Genomic DNA, 237 nt, shown 5'->3' on the forward strand with positions numbered 1-237 from the left:
GAAACAGATGAAGTCTGCAACCTGCTGCGCAACAGAGCAAAAATAGTTGGAGCAGCTTTCATTAAATGTTGTTTGTTAAAAAATGTACGCCCACATGAACAGAATGTAGATCATTTTAAAAGGCAAGCTTCTTGACATTCACCTGTTAGAACCAATCTATGATTCGGTGGATGTACAACGACAGAAAGATGGAGATAGATAAAATCTCTCACCCATTCTGGAATCTTTCGTAAGGAG

Source organism: Aplysia californica, unplaced genomic scaffold (genome assembly GCF_000002075.1).
Source record: "Aplysia californica isolate F4 #8 unplaced genomic scaffold, AplCal3.0 scaffold00172, whole genome shotgun sequence".
In the NCBI taxonomy this organism is placed as follows: domain Eukaryota; kingdom Metazoa; phylum Mollusca; class Gastropoda; order Aplysiida; family Aplysiidae; genus Aplysia; species Aplysia californica.